This window comes from Vulpes vulpes, chromosome 7 (assembly GCF_048418805.1).
Source record: "Vulpes vulpes isolate BD-2025 chromosome 7, VulVul3, whole genome shotgun sequence".
NCBI lineage: Eukaryota > Metazoa > Chordata > Mammalia > Carnivora > Canidae > Vulpes > Vulpes vulpes.
Genome location: NC_132786.1, coordinates 122,252,960 through 122,274,424, shown reverse-complemented (window position 1 = coordinate 122,274,424; position 21,465 = coordinate 122,252,960).

Below are 21,465 nucleotides of genomic sequence, written 5' to 3'. Positions count from 1 at the left end.
GCCGCAACATCAGATAAATATACTCAGAGGGCTGGTTAATCAAACTGGTAAGACCTTTAGAAGAAACAGGCAATCTGAGGGTGTCTCAGAAATCTATATATCCCCAAATATCTTCTGCTCTAAAGCATGGAATGTGCACTGCTAAAATTCTAACAGGTCAATGAATAACATTATGGACTTAACTCTAGAAAGCAAGCCTTACATTTCCTGAGAGTGATTGCTGCTTCATAAGCTCTGGGCCATGAAGCAAGCATGGATGTGGGCAGGGACTGGAAAGGCAGATGTCGGAATGGGAAGATCCTGGAGGAAGCTAGGTCATTCCAAAATGAGGGGGACAGGCCAGCAAGATGCATATTATTTTCCTTATATGTCTTCACTATGTTTTTAAATTAGTTTTAGTGTCCTTTGGACTAATGGAATAATTTTAGTAACATAATACCTACCAACACAGTAATAACCAACAAGGATTTATTTTATTCCCTTAAAAAAAGTGGGAAGTCACCTGGGTGGCTCAGAGGTTCAGCATCTACCTTTGGCTCAGGTCATGGTCCCGGGGTCCTGGGATCGGGTCCCACATTGGGCTCCCTGCATGGAGCCTGCTTCTCCTTCTGCCTGTGTCTCTGCCTCTGTCTCTGTGTCTCTCATAAATAAATGAATACAATCTTTGTTAAAATAAAGAATTTATTATATTCCATTATACTAAGCATTGTTTTTGAGGTGTCTTTGATAAATAAGCACTTACAAATATTTTGATACGAGGTCCTCCTCAAGCTTGCCAGAAGAATCCATGTGTAAACTAGAATACAAAATACCTTTAGTTTTTCATTTAAACATGAAATAAAAAATCCTAATTGTCAGTGGGCTTAGCCTATGTCTCCTCCCATATCCCACTGATACAAGTCCTTAGACTCTAGCAAGGTTACTTTATAATGTAGTTAAGAAGCATTATTAAGCAACCAAAAGTACAAGAACTCATTTAACATATTTCAAGAGAAAATTTACCATAGAGTATTTAAAATGTGTGTGCCCTTATAGATAAAAATTGTGCCTTCCTATAATGATCTCCCCTTATAAATTACATATATATGTAGCCACATATACACATTATCATTTAATTATTATCAAATCCTAAGTAAATCTAGCACTGTCTAGCTTATTCAAATCTCTTCTCTTTAACAATAATATATCAGTGAATTAAATCCTGCAAGTGAAGCAGATGGCATAAATAAGCTGCTTATACCAACACATAGCATGTGCAAAGGTTAATTGAACTGCCTCATCATGAATTATATATATATTTCTCCCGTCTAGCAGCGTTTAGAACAAAATGATCTTTTTCCCTTAGTTTAATTAGTGTGATGACATTAATTATAATCATAACAATTCTAGCTCTACTAAAAATAAACTGTGAAAACTTTAATGTATTTTTAAAAAATCATATGTTATTTGACCCCTTATCGGAACGTGTTATGCTCATGGTATTGGAAATGGCATTCAAATAGTCTTTAAAACTTGAAGGGACACCCTAACCCAAAGTTGATGACAGTCTGCTGGTCAGTGTTCTGTGTAAAAGCCAATGAAGACTGCAGGCCCCAGATGCTTTCTCAAAAATAGTTTTACCAGAAAAATATACAATAATTTCAAAAAGGCACTAAAAGATAGTGATACTGTCAGCTGGCTTTGGATCTCAAACTTCTGAAAACAGATTTGTGAAAGAGGTCAATAGGACGTCAGAGCTTCCAACTCTATATAGACTTAAATATCTCAGTTACTGCAAGTGTATATCTTTATTCTGTTTTAGAAGTGGATTTTCTTTTTTCTATTTCCTATATCATTTTAGTTCACCTATTTCAGATTTTGCAAACCAGCTAACTGTAAAAACCTCATACTGGGGGTCAGATTTGAACAGTGTATAATACCGGAGAGCAGTGCATGCATGAATGCATACACACATGTGCCCGTCATTCTTTAGGCTCATTATGAGCCATATCCTTGCCTGAAACATATCTATATATCTAGTAGAGTATGGGTACAAGAATATAGGGGCCCCTGGGTGCCTCAGTGGTTGAGCGTCTGCCTCTGGCTCAGGGCGTGACCCCGGGGTCCTGGGGATTGAGTCTCGCATCAGGCTCCCCTCCAGGAGCCTGCTTCTCCCCCTGCCTGTGTCTCTGCCTCGTTCTCTGTGTCTCTCATGAATAAATAAATAAATTCAAAAAAAAAAAAAAAAGGGAAGATACTAAGTGGCTCAAGTATTTTTTGAAAAGAATAAATTGAGACTTTAAATTACTGAAATTTAGGATTTACCAAAATAGTTTACATTTCTGTAGTCATAAGTAACTAGGTCAAATGTGGAAGTCTTTGCGTTTTTATTAACTCCCCAGAAGTGTGTTAGGTCCTAATACTATTGACCAACACTAGCTATATGGTTGGTGCTTTGTCTTCTTAATCGACGTTGTAAAATGATGCCAATAACAAAATGGCAAAAGTCAGGCACGTGATCCATACTACATGTCTCAACTGGAAGTCTTATCCACAGACATATAACCAGGTATAATTATTACCTATGATGCCAATGTCAACCCACAAAGAATGAACCCCCCAAAAATGCTTTCATGAGTTCTTCCCTATAGTATCCATAGATTCTTTTAAAGCTGTCTTTGAGGATAACTTTAGGTATTAGCTTTTATCCGGTTAATCACCACCATATAAAATCCAAAATTGCTGCAATTGAAAACACCTGTCACGCTTATTTTTTTTCTATTTTGATATTTGGCCATATGCTACACCTATTCTGTAAGTTAGAAAAATTACTAGTTTCGTATTTTCCATAATGGGTTAGATTTCCCTCATCGACCTGTTTCTCATTCCTGGTTTTCTGTCAGCTGTTGTTGATGTTGCTGACCTCTTAGCACCATAGCCAGGGCCCTATTTTATGGAATTCCTCTTTCTGACCCCAGTTTATTATTCGGATGGGCTTTGGAGATAAGAAGATGGGGAATAAAATCCTTTCTCATGGCATAACAAATTATAATATTAAACAATTATTGAACTTCTCTGAGGATCTGTGTCTGTTTCTTTATGCTGGTACCATAGTGTTTCCGTTACTATAGCTTTGTAATTAGGAAGCAAGATGCCTCCAGGTTTCTGGGTTTTTTTGTTTGTTTGTTTTGGGGATAGCCAACACACAACAGTACATTAGTTTCAGGTGTACGACCTAGTAACAGATTAAGTACATTATGTTATATTCACTACGAGTATAACAACCCTCTGCCCCCATACAATGCCATTATGGTATCACTGATCATTTTCCTCTTGACTTATCCGTTCAGTGGGGAAGCCGGGATCTCCCACTTCACTTCACCCATTCTGCCCAACTCCCCACACTCCTCCAGTCTGGCAACTGTCAGTCTATTCTACGTATTCATAGATCTAATTCTGCTCTATTTTTCTTTCTCCAAGTTTTTTATTTAAGTTTCAGCAAGTTAACATATAGTGCAATATTGTTTTGAGATGTAGAATTCAGTGGTGCATCAGTGACACACAATACCTTGCTTCTAGAGCTTCCTTGCCTAACTCCAATTTTTCACACAATAGAAACAAAGTTTTTCTTAACATAAAATAAATCATATCTCTATTCATCCTTCTAAGCAGCTTCAAGGTCCTCTCAGTGCATTCGGGGGGATTAAAAAAAAAACACACAAAAGTCCCTCCAATAGCCTCCAAAGCCCTAAAAAATGTATTCTCTTCCTGGCATTCTAATGCCAGTCTCGCTTTTCTCATTACATTCCCATCACACCATTGTTCTTTCAGTTAATTACAAAGACATGATCTTTTCCATTTCGAGTTCTCTGTAGACGCTGATCTACCAACTTGAATGCTATTTTCCCACTCTGTGTCATAGACTTAATTCCTCTTACTTAAGTCTCCGTTCCTCCCTGACCAGTCTACTTAACGTTAGTCCATCTCCTCCTTCTATTTCACCTCCCTCTTTCCTTAGTAACATCTAATTTAATTTATAAGTATTTCTCTATTTTATTTTTTCTTTGTCTACAATTAGCACAAAGCCAAAAGAGAGAAGCCAGCTCCCTGCCTCCTTCATCAACACGCTCTCTAATATAGTTCTTTGGAACTCAGCAGCAATGTAACCTTGTGAATGAATAAATAAATGAATACTAGATGCTCAATAAATATATGTAAATTGTATGCCAATCCTAATTGAATTCCAAGGATGTGGCAGCCATAAAGGAAAGTGAAGAATATTTCTAGTGAAGACAAAAAAAATAGAAAGTAGAAAAGCCATTTGTTTTTTTATTACACAATAGTCAGTTTATTTCCAAAATGCCATTGATGGATTAAATTGTTTACTGCAGAAGAATATTGAATGGCTCCATTTTGTTGTATCACAGTTTTACTATAAAAACAGATTTATAATGTCATATGTCAAATAATTGCTTTGTGCCATGAGGATGTAATATTTACTTTTCAAAATTTTTCTCAATTTTCTTTTCCAGTTAATTTCAAGGTAATGTAGAATAGCTTGATAAATAAGAACTTGTATGATTCTGCAATCATTTGATTTTAGTATATGTGCTGCCGAAGCGAGCACGATTCTGCAATCATTTGAGCAGGTAATTAGGCATATAGCATAAAAGGTCTAAAAAATATATATGTATACACCTATATTTACATAAAATATATGTGTGTATATGTACACATTCTTATATATAATATAAGATATATATAATGTAATATATATAATATATTATTCTTATATTATATATATTCTTATATATATTGAAAACATGTATAAATACATGTGTGTACACATACACATATATAAATGTAAATACACACGCACAGATACACACCTATATACATATACATAAAACAGTCATTTCTAGTTCATTTAGTTAGATCTGTATAACTACGAGCATAGCCACAGTGCATCCCACATCATTATTTTCTTATCTCTGTTCTATGGTGCACAAATGGTATCATTAACTTTACTCAAATTCAGCAAGAAAGTCAGAAAAAAATTAATCAATAGAATTTCCTATCAACCTGTCTCTCCTCAGGCACAAATAACCAGATTACATTGCCAGGCATTAGCTAACAGTTATCTTTATGGTCTTGCATTTGAACCAGTCCTTGAAAGCAAATATGTTGCTCATGGTGTAAGCTTTTTATTTTATAGATTAACTTATTTATTTGAGAGAGACTGTGTGTTTGGGGGTGTGGGGGGGTGGACAGAGGGAGAGGGAGAGAATCTCCAGCAGACTAACTGTTAAGTTCTGAACCCCTTGCAGAGCTGGATCTCACAACCCTGATATCATGACCTGAGCAGAAACCCAGTTGGATGCCTAATGGACTGAGCCACCCAGGTGCCCCCACATGATGTAAGCTTTACAAATAATCATTCAGTGCCTTGATATAATATAATTTGCTTGCCACCAATAGAATGTTTCAGTATTCGTCTAGGTGCTATTTTTTTTTTTTTACATTTGAAACTATGTGTTTCTCTTAGATTTTTCCTTAGCTGTGGGTCAGTGAGTAAAATTGGTTCATTTATTTTTTTAAACAAGTTAAGACTTCTTAATTGCTTTAGCATAATATGTTAGTTTAATAATTTTCTTTTTCCCTCAAGAAGGATGGTTTGTAATCTAAAATCATATTTTAGTAATTATATAATGTTATATATAGTGTATAATATACAAGAACATTCATAATATGTCTGCAGATATAACAGAAACAATTATATAGTGTTTATCAGGTCATTAAAAATGGGCTAGAGGCACTTGGGTGGCTCAGTCCATTAACTGTCTGCCTCGGTTCAGGTCGTGATCCCATCCAGGGTGCTGAGAGGGAGCCCCATGTCAGGCTCCCTGCTCAGTGAGGGGTCTGCTCCCCTTCTCTCTTGGCCCCTCCTCACTGCTCCTGTGCCTCCTGCTCTCTTTATCTCTCAAATAGGTAAATAAATAAATAAATAAATAAATAAATAAATAAATAAAGCCTTTTAGAAAAATAGTTCATATGATGGAAGACCATAGTAATGGAAAATCATCTTTGTTGTTATTATGATATCAAGTCCACAGAAATTTCAGAAGCATTCAGAGTTTCCATAAAAGCTCAAAACTTCTTTACAAAAAAAAAAAAAAAAAAGAAAAAAGATTTATTTTATTATTGTTCTTCATGGAGTAAGCTATTTATCATTGAAGGTAATTACCCCATTTTTCTTCTAAATTTTCAGTATATATCCACTACTATTTTACATGTAATTTTTAAAAGCTATTTTATTATATCTAATCCTTTTCAAAAGGCAAAAACATTACCTAAAAATGTATTTTGTAATAAAGAGAACCCCTAACCAAAAAAAAAAAAAAAATCTTTTGGAATGAAGTTTTCCATTGGTTAGGGTTTTACTATCATTCTATAGTCTATTCAATTTGTAAATAATAGACGAGTTGTGTGGGAATGAATGAAATCATAATATTCTGATTTTCTATATTGACAATTTGTCAGTACATTACCATAATCAAATCAATTTTTTGCATGGTGCATACATATGTTCTTTTAAATACAATTAGTATTTATTCAATTGTGTAGATTTCATTTAATTCCAAGAGAGTACTTTATATAGATTAAATACCCTTACCTGTGGTGTTGCAATTATCCACAGTGAATTCACTTGGAAACTATGACTTAAGGTTAAAATTATCATTCTGGGGTGTGGCTTACTCTAGCATCCCAATTGTACAGACTTCTCCTCTGGGAAGAGGAAAGGTACTGAAACTGCCTAACTTAATCTCAGGGTGTTTATTTATCTCTGCTGTTGTAGGATGTGCATACAAAATGATCCCCCATTATTCATAGTTTCATTTACTCAATGTTATCACTTCCCTTTTTCTGAAAAAAATCACTCCAATTGTCTTAAAAACCTGCTTGCAATTAGCTCCATTCAGTTCTCAAACCAATTTATACCTGAGACAGAACTATATAAATAAACAAAAAATAAAATGAAAACTCAATTATGAAGCTAATGATCTAGTCATTTCTCCCTTAAGGTTGTCCAAGAATATAATTTTCTAGTGTTCATTATTGGTTTCTTCATCATTCCTTTTTGTTGTTGTTATCATTGTTGTTAGTTTTTTTTTTTGGGGGGGAGGGTATAGGGAGAGGGAGAGAGGGAATCCCAAGCAAGGTCCATACCTAGCACAAAGCCCACAGTGGGGTTCCATCTCTCAACCCTGAGATCATGACCTGAGCCGAGAGCAAGAGTCTGGTGCTTATCCAGCCAGGGGTCGGCCACCCAGGTACCCCACCCCCACCCCCACTTTAAAAAGTGTTCTTTTTTTGTCTACCTAAGTAGACTAGCTTCTTCTTATGTATCCCGTATTTAAAATTAAGCTTTATCTTTGATGCCCAGTTTGAGGTCTAGTCAGAAACCCCTGAGATGGTGAGAACACCACCTATATTTTGTTGGGTTGCCTTCTGGCATTGGAGGCTTGCCCATTTGACTATATTTTATCCTACATCTAACTTTGTCATCATGTTCCCAGTCCCACAAAGTCCTAATAGTGGTACATGTCAGATTTCCCCCTAAAATTATCTTAATGTTATTTATGTAAACTATGTCACCTAACTGAGCAAAAACTGGGGAAAGAAATTTTATGGGTATTGATGTTTAAAATGGTATGAGGAGATGATGACCAAGTATCTTGTTTTGGAAATTACACCCTCTCCCCATGATTAACAACTATAAAACTGGACAAAATACATGAAGTACCTCTTCTCATGTATTGCACAATAGGCAGTAAAAATGAATTATCCCTGAGAGAAGGTAACCATAAGAGGTAAGCCCCACAATCACATTAGCTTTTTCCTGGTAGAACTTTCCAGACCACAGCACAGAAAAGAATAAACCAAATATGCTAGGACAAGAGGATTCTTATTCCACATGATATAACTACACTAATGCAAAATGGATCAAAGACCTAAACCATAAAACTCTTAGAAGAAAACATAGAGGTAAAACTTTATAACCTTCCTAACCTTGAATTTGGCAAAAGGTTCATATGACATACAAACATAAGCAACAAAAAGAAAAATAGATAATTTTGACATCATCAAATTTAAAAACTCTGTGCTTCAGAGGACACTATCAGTCAACAGTCCATTTTCAGTATGACTGTGAGAAAATAAGCCCTGATCTTAAAGCCATATTTACATACATATTCCTTTTCTAGTAACTTAAAACATTCTAACCAAAATTGAAGACGATCAAGAAATGGTGAATATCATAGTAAAGTGGTGGGCATAGTAACTGCGGTGGGAAGAATTCTAAAATGGCCCCAAACATCCCTCCCCCTCATGCATGCTTCAAAATATCCATACCTTTGTATAATCTCTTCCCCTTGGATGCAGGTAAACCTGACTTGCTTCTAACCAATGGAATATGGTGAGAGTGATCGAATAGTTACTTCTTTGAATGTACAGTATTATAAAAAACTCTTGTCTTAGAAGTCTGAAAAGAGATTGCCTGTTGGCCTTAAAGGAGCAAACTGCCATGTTGGGGAGAAAGCTGTTTGACATGGTGGAAGCAGCCTCTCGGAGCTGAGAGCTTCACTCTCCAAGCTCACTGTTGTTTGCAGTATTCAGTTTCTTGTGATTGGAGAGTGAAGCTCTCAGCTCCGAGAAGCTGCTTCCACCATGTCAAACACCAGATGAATGACACTGAACTTCAGATGAAATTGCAGCCCTGGACACCTTGGTTTCAACCTGATGAGCCTGAGCAGAGGCTACAGTTAACCCATACCTGGACTCCTAAAACAGGAAAGCATTGATATTATAAATGGATGTTGTCTCAAGCCTTGAAATTTGTGGTTATTTGCTATACAGCAATAGAAAACTAGAACACCTCAAGGGAAACAACCCTGCCTGATAAAATAAATTGGCCTCGTATTTTCTAGCAAATGTTCTTTGGGGGACATTATTATTTCCATGAGTTCCTAATTTTCCAATTAAGTATTATCATATGCATCTTTCAAAATATCCAACTTTAAAATATAATCTTAGCTTCAATATCATAATACTCTTTTTAAAATCCTCTATTAGGCTTTAAAATGCAGACTTCTTCATAGTATGGACTTTATCTAAATTTTTTCATTAACAGCTTATCAGTTTGCGTAGCTTAATACTTCAGTTTGCTATTTTCAAATATTAACTTAATGGCCAAATTCAAATTACTTGTCAAAGAATGAGTTAAATTACCGAGTAATTGTATTTACAAACCCAAACATAAGGGCACCTTAAAAAAAAACTCTGAGAGCATATTTCCTCATGGGAATTTATGCTTCTCTGTACCACCACATACTCAGAAGGATGATGAGAGTGAAGGAAAAGAGGAACAAAGGAAAGAGGGGAAGGAATGAAGAAAGGGACAGAAGGAGGCAGGAAGCAATGACGTGCATATCTTTATAACCCTAAAGAGCCAATGTAGAGACGGGCACAGAATAGCTTGTCAATAAATATGTGTTGCATAATATTTAAAAATAAACAAATGTTCAATCAATTAGCACTCGCGTAAGGAAAGTCCTGGAACAGGTCTGTGGTCTTAATTTGAATACAGTCAAATGCCTGAAGACAGTTTTCAGTTGGAGAAAGATAAATTTTTTCACAAAAATGTCTATAGTTGAGTGATAGAATGTGTGTGTATGCTCTAGATGAATAGTCTTTGGGGAAAAGACTCTAAGAACTGTACATAATGTTTAATTGGACAAGAAGTTTTATTTCGTTTGCACCTGTTTTACTTTTTAAAGGACAAGATATGTTTTTTTCGTTGATTTTACACACGTTATTGAGTTACGTTCACATGTTAAGTGTCATCTTATTTTACTCAGTGGTAGTTTTCACTTGGCCTGTATCATCACTTGATCCTTTGTGCTTTACTATAATGCTCTTTGCACTCCATTTGAGATCTAAATACCTCAGTCTTGTTCAGATTTAACCATCTTTGAACCATTAACAAATCTCTAATTTTTCTGAAACATTATCAGCTGCAGGGTCATGAATCGTTGGCATCTAAAATGCACAATAATTTTGTAAGGGAAAACGGATAAAGCTTAAACAGACTTTGAGTTATCTATTACTAAAGTTAAATGATTTTCATTGCTCTTGGAAACCAGTGACCTAGACAGAGAGCAAAACTTTCTTTTGGAAGGTATCAGAGAATGGTTAAAAGAACATCATCAGAAAACTAAAGAAAATAATTTGAAGGTGAAAGGAGACTGAGTTTTTCCATTAGAAATAGCATGGCCATTTAATTTTTAAAAACTGTTCAATTTATGAAAAACATGTCAGTATGACAAATTATTTTGATAATTTGCAAATGTTTTTGAATGTTATAAAGTGCTTTTGATATAACTGAGGTTTGGCTACTAAAAAAAACTCTCCTGTGTGTGAGTCATTGGTAGAATTTGTTGAGTTATTTCAATACTAAGCAGCACAAAGGTCTATGAGAACTCACTAGAAATTGGGCAAAGGAACCACATTTGAAGGAAGTGTTATTTTCTTTGAATAATTAAAAGATGAAGGAAAACGATTACAAAATATTTTTGCATATATTCAATCAACAGGTACCGAAAGACTAAAATGAAACTTGCCAAAAAGCAGGTAGATAAGAATGTATTGTATTCCTGGTATCTAAATTCCTTTCAAGTTGGAAATTCTCAGGAAATGAAAGGCCTTATGTCAACATTCAGGGAACTGGAAACTACTGAGCCACATTTAAATTCACATTAAAAAATGCACAATGTGTATGAATATATATACTAGGAAATAACATTGCTGCTGATGCCTACTCCTATCAAGAACATCATAAGAATAATGGACACCTGGGTAGCACAGTGGTTGAGCATCTGCCTTTGGCTCAGGTCATGCTCCCAGGGTCCTGGGATCAAATCCCACATGGGCTCCCTGCAGGGAGCCTGCATCTCCCTCTGCCTATGTCTTTGCCTCTCTCTGTGTGTCTCCCATGAATAAATAAATAAATAAAACCTTTAAAAAAAGAAAAATGGACTGTTGTCTGTGATTTGTCATTGCCTAGAAAAAATCATTTTTTTTGTTTTAATTGGAGCAAAACAAAACCCTTGCATGTATTACATGTGATATTCCTAGCTTACCAGCTGCCCCAAGTGCAAGTAGAAATAGCTACTTGCTCTTTTTTATTACTCAGCATGACTTGTGGAAATGCCTACTAAGATCCATTCACACAATTTTGCTATTGTAGGTTTATATATCTCTTCAATTTGTCTGTAAAATTTGTGAGTGTTGGGGCCATTTCTTACTTATTTCTTTTCAAATGTTTTCATAATGCCTGGCACACAGTAGGCACTAACAAAAAAAATATTGAATGAGTATTAACCACTTTCAGGACTAAACCCAGCATTATGATATCTGTACAGTAGCCTGTCTTTAAAATATAGTTAAGGGCAAACTATGTAAGGAGAGAAGTTATTTTTCTTTCTCAGATTTGCTTACCATTACCAACATTTCACATATTATTTATCTCCCTCAATTGTTTTTCTCATTATCTATTAACAAAGAGCCCATGACAACTTGAGCCACGGTAAGGATTTAGAGAAGTAAAATAGGTGGTTTGCTTTAGCCATCACCTAGAGTCCCATAGGACCTTCATTCATGAAGCAAGTTTCATAGACTGTTATCCAAAGGCATATCCAGGCTAAGTATAATTTCATATTGCTGACATCAATACTGACCAAGTCAAAGTAGCAGTATTTATATATTAACCAATATATATGTAATGAGAGCCACTATAAACTACTTGAAATTTTTTTTAAGATTTTATTTATTTATTCATGAGAGATAGAGAGAGAGAAAGAGAGAGAGAGAGAGAGGCAGAGACACAGGCAGAGGGTGAATCAGGCTCCCTGAAGGGAGCCCGACATGGGACTCAATCCCGGGACTCTAGGATCAGGCCTTGGGCCTAAGGCAGGTGCTAAACTGCTGAGCCACCCAGGAATCCCCTGCCCTTGAAATTTTTAATACCTATAGTAACACATTAAAAATAACAGGTGGCAGAGTTAAAATATTTTAATTACCTAATATACAGTATTTGAACATACAGTTGCTTTTAAGAAAGTAGTAATGAGACAGTAGAAATGCCATGTACTTGCACGGCAATGTAATATTTTGTGTAATGCAGAGGTAAAAGTGAAGTATAATACTAACAAAACAATAGAGCTTTGTTTAACAGAAAAAATGTGCATTGCTTCAATATCTGTTAAAAATTTTTAAAAAAGTTTTTAATATACTTCCATAGTTGTACTCCACATGTGACTGATGGATATAATATTGGACAATGAAGAACTGGAGTATTCTATGAATACTAACACATTTATTGTATGGCTGCTTCAATATCTCCCATTCAAGCTGCCCTAAGCAACAACAGTAATTCAAACTCATGAAGCTGTCTCTGTCAGTATGTTCCATTCTTAGAAAAATCATATACACTACTCTACCCCTTCCATCGGCATCTAACAGTCATGAAAGAGAAAAGACAACAAAGCTCAAATCTTCATTAAAATGTTGCAAATGTTGTAAGATCGGTGTTCTGAAGGGAGCAAATAGCTCAAAGATTTCATAAGATAGATAGAGGAAAGTTATTTGAAGTTCAGTTTGTTCCAAGAATTAGGCACTGTTCACATTCTCACAAAGTATGGAGAAACTTAAGTTCCATCGATTATGGGACAAAAAGCAGGACCAGGGTCCTATTTTTAGCAAACACTGCTTGGACAATTTAGTTTCAGTAAGGGATTGGGGTTGGGGAGGAGGGGAGTTGGGACTGTAAAGGTACAGTGGAGGCTTTGTTTGGCTTTCAAGATCTTCCTCAGTCGTTCCTTTCAGACAGCACTGGCATCAAGATTAACAAATTTAGGCCAAATGTCAGAGTCCACAGGCTGAGGTTTCACCCCAAGCTCAGATTTCTGAGTCTGAAGAACTAGTGAGCCTGGTGATCATAGAGGTGAATGAATCTGGAGTGCATCTTCAGCTTCTTATGTGATCTTGGTTTTTCTTTCTTTTTTTTTAAAAAAATTTTTTTAAATTTTCCTATTTATTTATGATAGTCACAGAGAGAAAGAGAGAGGCAGAGACACAGGCAGAGGGAGAAGCAGGCTCCATGCACCAAGAGCCTGATGTGGGATTCGATCCCGGGTCTCCAGGATCGCGCCCTGGGCCAAAGGCAGGCGCTAAACCGCTGCACCACCCAGGGATCCCCTGATCTTGGTTTTTCTATAGTGGTTTCAGTTATCGTTTGGGACAATAGCTATGTGAAAGTATTTAAGACTCGGGAAAGAACACAACGTAGAACTGTAATGGAAAATAAGTAGACTCATTAATAACCCATGAAATGCTCTGCTTAGGCTTCCAACTATTTTTCCTAGTTCTATTAAGAAAAAAGAAAAAACCCCAAACCCAAGCTCTACCTGAATCCTTCCTTCTGGATGACTCAGAAAGTGACACTGAGACCAGGTCTCCATTTTCTTCTCTTAAAATAAAACTCCTTTGTTTTGTCCTTTATCTTATCAGTCAGATTTTGTCAAAACAGCAAAGATCGTCTTTGTATAGCAGAATTAGAATTAAAGGGGGAAAAATATCTTAACTTGTTGTCCTTGAAAATTAACAATCTACTAAACTAAGAGAAAATTTTGAAATCCAATAATAACCCAAAGAAGAAATGTGTGACAGTTAGTAGCTCTGAGAACTCAGGGTCTTTGTTCTGGAATCCTGGACCAAAGATGTTTATATCTGGAAATCTGCTGCTTTGACGGGTGATTTTCGAAAACCTCCTTGGGCCTCAACTCTTCTGCTTTGCAAAAGTCATGTGAGACTCACAACTTTAGAACTCCAAGTAGTGACCACATTCTGTCATGGGAATGTATATTTCTTGAATTGGGAAACATGATCCAGAGATCTATGCCTTATAACTTTGTGACTGTTATCAACAGTTAATAGTATCTTATGTGGTTCTGACCAGGTTCAACACTAGCTTCATATTGGTGTTGCTTCAAGGAAAACAGAGTTCTGGACTGAATGTCCTGCAGAGATTCCTGTAATTTGTCCTTTGGAAAAGCCACCTGTGCCTGCTGGCTGTCAACGTGGATACACTACATCAATCCGTTATGGGAAGTGTAATTCCAAATCCCACAGGATGACCTGTGATTTGTTCATAATATGAGGTTATGATGGTTTCTAGTGGAGGAAAATAGGATAGTTTTTAAAAGCTGAAACTAGTATTTTGGCTATTGCTTTATAGTTGAGATAATTTTACAAGATATTATTAGGGTAACATCTTTTTCTTTTGATTTTTAATGATAACTGGGGAAGATAAGGATAATATATTTATTTACCATGTATTTATATTTACAATGTATTTATTATGTAAGTATATTTGTTTTATATATATACATATATATATATATATAAAGAGAGAGATGTCACATCAGAGAATACTGAGAACAAATAAATATGTCACAGATTGTTTATTTAGACATTTGTCATGTTATTTACTAATATTCGATATTACAGATATCAAAACTGGAGTTGATATTTGGATATATTTTTACTTGCTAATCTCTATGTTTTGGATGGCCAGGCCATCAAATGTCTTTATAAGTTCATAAATTGATAATGAGTTATCATATCTAAGATATTTTAGTGCTTCAGGGTAAACAACTGAAAGATAGTATGGGAGAGTGATATTAACAAGTTATATTTTGTGAAAGAGCAGCAGATAAGTCTCAATATATGTATCATTATTAATATCCGACTATGTTTTCTGTATATTTTTAGTGAAGATTACACTTAAGTGGGTGATTCTATTTAAATTTTTATTTAACTGATGGATACTGTCCTCTTTTAAAAAAAAAAAAAGGTAGGCCTGAAAAGACACACTCTTCTTTTCATTATATGTAGAAACAGAAACATATTCAATTAATGTTTTGATGCATTCATATAATTTTGTGACTCCTGCCTGCCTGTAGCGCTTTGCTCCATTTGTGGTAGATATTCATAGTATGTTTAAACATAGTTCTCAAAAAACAAAACAAAACAAAACATAGTTCTCTTCTTTAATATATTTTTACATTTTAAAAAACCTGTGAACAAAATACAATTAGTTCAGAGCCAAGATTCTCCCTATGGAGATGTATACTTTTTATTAAAGATTGTGAAAATGCTGTGATTACTGCTGGTATTCTTTGTTTTCCTTCTTACTTTTGTTTTTTTAGAAATAGAATACAGGACTACATTTAACATTTTAGTGAAGTCTTAAGTACAATATATTTGTAATCTTACCCGCCTATATCCAAATCCTCTGTTCAATTCAATCTTTCATCTAACTTGCAAAATTCCCATTACCTTTATATACCCAATTCCCAAAATGAGCTCAGGAAAAAAGTGACAGTATCTTGAATTCTATTAATAGTAAAATAGCTTATGTTGATATAAATTTTCATTTAAGTTTCTTTTATTTGATAATCATGACAACTTTGTGAGAGATAATTACAGCAGAAAACTGAGCTTGACAGAAGAAGGACACAGTTTTCCTAAATTCCAGATCTGTAAGGCCCAAAGTATGAACTGAGATTTCCTGATTCAATCTATCCCTCATTTCATTTTCACATGCAGAAATGTCCAGGGAGCAAGACCAGAAGGCAGAATTGAGACAGTGGGTCTAATGGTCTCACAATCCCATTCACAATAATGCCAAAGCTGTTTTGAATATTCTGGGTCTCCTCCGTAAGTCTGGACTCGCTATGATTTTCAAGGGGAATGATAATGAAATGCAAATTAAATGTCTGTCCAAGGAAAAGGCAGCGCCACAAATTAATGTCAACTAGATGAAGTTACCGTGGTTTTTATTTTTGATTTATAAACTAGTTTCCAACAAGGGAGCATGTGGAAGCAAGAGGATAGTTATTACACACTAGGGTGAAAGTATAATAGTAAATAGATTGGAAGGGATGTCTCTAGTTGGTAGATCTGTTTGCTGACATACTCAGATCTGATCCAGAGCATCACTGGGTACACCTGGGATGCCTGCTCTGGAGTTTCTCCACTTAGTCGAAGCCTTTACTAACTTTTCCAGGAATATCACTTCAGTCCCTCCTTCCCAATGAAACCACAATAGCACTTTGTAAAAATCTCCATAGTCCATAAGCCTATAGGGAAGCTCACATTCTCCCTTTCTCCCAGTCCTCCCTTGTTCAACCTCCAAATAGGAGTATGTCTCTCAATTATTCAAGTACTAGGACCTGCTGTTCATGTGTGCCTTAGCCTCTTAGGAAACTTGTTTTTCCTAGACCCTTAGAACAATGGGAAGCTTGGGAGATTCAGCGTTACTCTTGTCTGCCTATAGAGACCCTTCCTTCCATGCCATCTTGGAAGTGAGCAGCACTGAGACCAGACCGATCCTCCTTCTTCAGAGCTCTGGTGTCAAGGGCAAAAGCCAAAGACCAGTCCTGTGCAAGGCAAAGACCAAATATTTGCTGGCTGTATTCTTAACGGTTGCATGTTCTTTAGGGATTGTAAGCTCTTCTCAAACAAATCTTTTTCCACCAACATGGTGGTGAAATATGCAGAGCTAAAATCCAGGTGTATATTTGGAAAGAAATAGCAAAAGAAGCCATATTGTCTATTTTTATTCTCAGCTCACTGTCCTCAGAATGAAAAGTTCTGTGTCATCCAGTCATGCGTGGGTCTAAATAGAGGTTGTAGACCAAAGCCTCAAGTAGAAATAGTCTGGTTTTCTGTTTATTGACCATATGTTTTGTCCATATAGTTTATTTGAGGCCCTAAATAAGTAATAAATGGTTTGTGGAGAATAATATTCAATGATTCAGAAATTGGATCCTGTGTTACCTTACCACCTAGCAGACATATGATTGCTGAATTTAAAAAAAAAAAAAAAAGGTGAAAGGAATGACAAAAGTACTACAAGACAGGCCACTCAGACAACCTAGAGAGCATTTGACAGAACTAAAACACTACCAGTTGAATTCCATTCAAGTATTCAAGTATAATAGTATCAATTTATTCCTACTTTTATACTACATGAAAACATTTCATATAAAATAAAGAACCAACTGAAGACTGTATGTAAAGGTGTGAACATGAATTAAATTCCTTATCAGTCTCTGAATGTTTCCTATCCAACTACATCTACACCAGTTTAAGTTATGGGCAAAATTTACGGATTATTTTCCAGAACTAACCAAGGAGAATAGATCTATATCTAACATTTTAGTTTTTAGATATAAGTCACAGGGTCCCATACCATCCCAAATGATGCTTCTTTTGTCATTCTCTAATATATTGAAAGATACGTTCAAGCTTTGTTCCAGGCAAAATGAAATTTAGGCAATAAAGTGAATATTAAGCAGAGTGGTTCTAATTTATTATGACTTTATCTAGTGGCTTGTAAAAGAGGATTTCTGAAGAGCTTTCTGAAAATGCAAAATTGAATTGTTTCTCTGAATGTTTACATTTTTTCTTTTGGTAATATTGGTTGTTTGTATGTTTGTGAATGGCAGTTTTAATTCATTTAATGAAAATAATATTTATCTCTGAGACATCAATTCTGTTTAGCATCATGATATGGACAAAAAAAAAAACTTTAGCATAAAGGAAGTGAGGGCAGCAATTTGCCCAGAAACGAAACAATGCTTTGCCAATCTGAAAAGCAAAGCAGTTATTGCAAGCTGTAGGGGGAAAGAGGCTTAACGGTCCTAGGATTCACTTACCTACTTTGTATTCAATAACAAATGTCTTATTTTTTTATATTCAGTGAAAGAAAGTGTCCACCTTAATATTTTAAAACGTAGTCTCTATGTTTTCCTCTCCTTTGTTATGGCCCTTCAGCCAGAAGAGAATCAATGAATAATGAGACATAATATTAACATTTCAGATTCTATTTAACATGATTATTCAGCTGGCCTAGATCTGTAAATGTAGGTGATAATTTTGCAATAATTGTGTTGTGATGTTTCCAGCCTGATAGGTTGTTTTCCTCTGTCTGATTCAGTTAATAAGTATTATTTCATGATTGGTTCTTTTGCTCTGGAAGTTCTTGAGTTGGCTCATGTTACTAAATTCTGACTCAATTAGACATTGCGATGTTGGATTGGTTCTAAAATGACTTATTGCAGTTTGGAACAGGGGATGGGACTGTGAGTTTGTTGTCATATTCATTTAATCTTACTCCCTGACACTTAACCCCAAAGAGCAATCTTAATCATGCCCCAAAACAGCGGTGATGGTTTAATTATTTCAATAAAAGATATTTCAGGGCAAAGAGGGATTGCGCTGCTAATCTACAAGGTCTACTTCTTACTTTTGACCTTCTCTATGGCATTTACTGTTTTCTCCTTCTTCTTGTTTAGATTTCTAATCTATTTGTGGAAGCTATCTTATTAGCAAGTGCCATCTAAGACCAATACACAAATTTTGAAATCATTTCCAATAATCTTAACATTCTCCCCAAACATATAATTTAGGAAAATTAGGCAAAGATATTGATAGTGAAGTTTTATCTTTAGCTGGATAATATTTACTAGTTAAAAAAATAATGAAACTAAGACTTTCTGTTCTTGAAAACTATAATGTTTCCCTAATTAAATCTATTTATTTATTGACTATTCCTGCTACAGGAATTAAAGATATCATTTTATATTTAAACCCCCCCTTTTTTTTTTGCTTTTTACTTTTTTAAGATATAAGATTTTAAGATAAAAATTAATGTATAGAAGAAACAGACATGTTTACCTACATGTCTTTCTTTTATTCTCTTTTTGATTCTAAAAACTAATTATCTAAACTGTGCTTATTTAAACTTATGCTTGTTTAGTAAAGTAAAAGGAAACAAAATCAATGTTTTTAAAAGGATGCAGCTATTATCCAGCTTGAAAAAAAAAGGTAAGGGATAAAAGGGAAAAATAGCAATTGTCTTGACTCAGTTTGGGCTGCTATAACAAATTACTTTAATCTGGGTGGCTTATAAACAACAGAAATTTGTGTCTCACAGCTCTGGAGGCTGACATTTGAGATCAGGGTGCCAGCATGGCCTGGTTCTCTCGAGAGCCTGCTTCCTGGTTCCTAGAAGGCTGTTTGTTGTCTGGTTGCACCGTCACATGGCAGAGATTGAAATGAAGCAAGCTCTTCCTTGATTCTTATACAAACATTACTCCCATTCATGAAGGCTCCACTCTCATGACCTCATCTAATCCTAATTATTTCCCAAAGGCCCACCTCCTAATTCTGATACCATCAAATTGGTAGGTTTCAACATATGAATTTAGGGGGACACCAACATTCAGTCCATAGTAGCAATGGCCTATGAAATAATTTTTAAAAGAAATAGTTATTATCTAGCAGATAATTCCCTAATTGTGATAGTTTTTGTATTTGATTATTTTTATGCCATACAAAAATAACTGGGAAGTTACGTTTTTAGTTATTTTTAAAAACTAGTAAGTTTGCTCCAAGTAATATGTGCTTCTAATCTCTGTGAAGCAGATAAATATTAGAAATTTATAATAATCTACTCAGTAAATTCCTATTTAAATTCATGTGGAAAGGAAAATATGCATAGCAAAAAAATAAGAAAAATAGCCCTGTTCTCTGCTGTAGCCGTAGTTAGGTCTGATCCCAACTTTTCAGTTCCTTCCATGTGAGACCAACATCATTTGACAAAATTAATTTTTTGGTTCCTTAGGTAAGGGAGTCTTTATTGGGCACATTAATTATAATAAGAAAATGGTATAAATTATCTCTTTGATCCCATTTAGTCCAAAAGTACTGAGATGCTATGCACTGCATTGATGAAGCTTGCTAGAGTATGGATTCCTTTTCATCTAAAACAGCATCTTTGATGAAGCAACATTCTGAAACAGATTCTAGACACACAATTTTCTGTTACCTAACAGTTATTTATCCAATGGTAATATTCAAGAGCAATAGCAGGATTTTTCTCAGATGCTGTAGTCTGTGAAAAACAAACAAAAAGAACACACTGCCTAGAGTTGCCCCAGGCCTGACCAGAAAGAAGCTCAAGATTTTCACCTTTCCATAGAGCTGGGGCAGGGAAGAGTCTGATGTTCCAGCTTTACCAAATGCTATTTTTTTTTATTAATTATCTTTATTTTCCTGAATTTCCCCTTATGAATACCTCTGATCTTTGTTCAGACCAGTGGTTCTCAGCCATAAACACCATAGTAGAATCACCTCTGGCGCTTCTAAACCTCCTGAGATCCAGGTTCTACGCCAAGCCAATTAAAGCATCTTGGGAATGAGATCCAGGCATCAGTTAATTTTTAAAACTTACAGGTTTTCCATTGTGCAGCTTGATTATTTTCTCTACTCTTGGAAAGTAGTCACCAGACTCTGCAGAGTATTTTCACATAGGGCTTTTATTTAAACACAAAGGATTGAATTCCACAAGAAAAAAACAACGCAAGCAGGCATTGGACTTCCTAAAGACGTTCCACAATGTGACACACCCAGGGCCATTTCTTTTGCACACCCAGGACCACATTGCCTCTCTGACTTGAACCCATCAAGTTCCTTGTGAGGAATCTTGCCTTTGGAAGAATTCCTATAAAGTATTTAAGATCCTTTAAAGAATCGATCAAGGCTTATCAGATGGTTTAGGCCAGTTGCAGACCACTCCCTGACATCCTCTGGAAAGTTTCATATCTTAAAAATCAAATAATAAATTTAATTGCACTTATTTTAGACACGAATAAAAAAAAAATCAGAAACCCAAGCTTCACTAGAGATAAAGCTAGAGCTATCCTGGTCAAGCGGTAAACCACCTCCATGTTCATAGCAGCAAAGACTGAACCATGCTGTAGGTTTGCTGGATGTGATTCCCTTTGCTTTTTTACCCAATGACATCATACCATTTTATTTTTATCTTATAGAAATTCCCCCAACTTTGAATTCCTCAGAATGCACCCCTTTTTTTTTTATTTTCCAGTACTCTCATGGCTTTCTTTTTTCTTGCTTTTATAAAACATATTTTACATCCAATGGAATTTTAAGTTGACTAGAAATGATTACCTGGTTCAAACTCTGATATAGAACCAGAGTTGCTCCTTTAATATTGGTTTATATACACTTACTACTTTAATCATTATTTTATTGCAAATCATGACTACTGAACATCATGAAATTTTATTTACATCAGTCGATTCAAAAGTGCAGCATTTAGTAAACCAGCATGTTTACTAGGTATGAAATATCTAACTGAATAAAAACAATCTGGCATGTTTGTGTTAAGTGTCTTGTGTTTTGACTTATCTAATTGTTTTTTATTTTCAGTTTGTACAATGTTCTTCTTCAGAAATACATTTCCCTCTGGTTGAAAGCTTTACATCCAATCCAATTACT